Below are 1,963 nucleotides of genomic sequence, written 5' to 3' on the forward strand. Positions count from 1 at the left end.
CGGGCCTCTGCCCGGCTCTGCACAGCCCCCAAGGCCCCTGGAGCCGCATCACACGTCCCCGGGGTGGGCCACAGGAGGAACCCGCCAGTCGTTGGAGTCTGCTCCTTCAGGTCCTTAGCAAATCCCAGGGTGTGGGCTGTGGGGGGGGCTCTTCCTTCCTCCCTCCCTTGGGGTGTTGTCGTGACCAACGAACAGCTGGGCCAGGATCTTCCCCCCATTTGACAGATGGGGACAGTGAGGCCCTGAGGGAGCTGCGATTTAAACAGTATCCAGGTCGTGACAGAGCTGGCTTCTATACCCAGGTCTCCTGGCGCCAAATCCGGCCCCTCTTCTCCTCCAGAACAATCGCTCCCCCTACCCCGGCCCCAGTTATCTGAGCTCCGGGAGGAAGATGGAGCGGGCAGAACAGAGCTATGCAGGCAGAGAAAGGGCTTCGAATAACTGGAAGAATGTGAGGAAGCGGACACTACACACCCTTCAAACATATCTCCTCTCCCGCTGACTGCCCACTCATTAATTCACCCACCCACTTACTCACTCACTCATTAATTCCCTGTTTCACTAATTCACCCGCTCACGACTCAGTATCTCACTGATTCTCCCACTCATGCTCCCCGGTCTTAGCAAATCCTTCCATCCAGCCCTTCCAGCGGCAGAGGAGCACAGGCTCCCAGGCCTCCCAGGCCTCGGGTCCTCTGCCTCTGCCTTCAATTTCTACCTTCTACATTGCGACCTTAGCTCCCCAGCTAGACTGGGGGCTCTTAAAATTGTCTGCCTAGAGGACACTGAGGGCTGCAGGGTGCGAGAAGAAAAGGGTGAGCCGTGAGCTGAAGGCAGGCAGGACCGGCGGCATAATTTTCAGGGCCCAGTCCAAAATGAAAATGCAGGGCCTGTTGTGCAGAAATCATTACGAATTTATGCAAGTGCAAAGCCTTAAACCAAGCAAGGGGCCCTGCGTGTGGGGCTCTGTGCGCCTGCTCAGGGGGCACACCCATGGAACCCTCTGAAGCGAGCAGGTGGGTAGAGAGAAACAGGGACTCAGAAAGGGACCCAAGGGGGCTCAGGGAGGAGAAGGGTGGCACTGCCAGGCCCTGCTTGATGTTTTACTCGTGCCATCCCTTTTAATACTCAAGCCGCCCTTTGAGGTTGATTGTGCATTCTACAGAGGAGGAAACTGAGGCTCAGAGAGGAGAATCATTTACCCAAAGTCACGATTAGTAGGTGGTAGGCGCCTGGACATAAATCCACGTCTGTAGGGCTGCAGCCTTGTCTCCGCCCATCCTATGAGGGAGGGAGGGAAGCAGGCTGATGTGATGGGAAATGGGAGATGGAGTCTGTCTGGGCCTGAGCAGCTGGGCACTGTAGGGGCCGGTGGGGGTCATGATGGGGCCTTGGGGAGGAGGGGAGGGGAAGTGGAGGTGAGTCTGGCCCTCCCAGGGGAGGTGGGAAACTGGAAGGGAACTCGCAGAACGAGGATGCAGAAGATTGCTGTCTGGGGCCTGGGATTCAGGCTTTTAGTTCAGGAGCCATGAGGCAGCTTTATCTCTGCAAGAGCATTGAGGCTAGAAGTCAATGATTTGGGAAGTTACTGAATCAGGGCATCTTGGAGGTGGGCCATCAGCGTCTGCATGTCCCAGTTAGAATGCCTGACTTGGGGTGGCCATGACTTGGAGGGTGGCTGAGTCAGGGGTCCAATGAGCGCTGGCGAGTTGGCGTGCCCGCCTTACAGAATCCATACCAAACATAGGGGAGTCAGGGCCCCAACAGTTGTAATAGCACCCCGGGTGTCCGCCAGAAACCAACAAACAGCCAAATCCCGGTGGCCCCGCCCAGCCTATCCTGCAGTGGGGGAGCCGATTAACCATTAACCCCCACCCCTCCCCGGCAGAGCCTCCACCCCTTCGCAGAGGCTAGGCCAAGACTCCCGGCACATCCTCCCAGAGGACGGTTTGAAACGCAGGAA

The sequence above is a fragment of the Equus quagga genome, chromosome 12 (assembly GCF_021613505.1).
Source record: "Equus quagga isolate Etosha38 chromosome 12, UCLA_HA_Equagga_1.0, whole genome shotgun sequence".
In the NCBI taxonomy this organism is placed as follows: domain Eukaryota; kingdom Metazoa; phylum Chordata; class Mammalia; order Perissodactyla; family Equidae; genus Equus; species Equus quagga.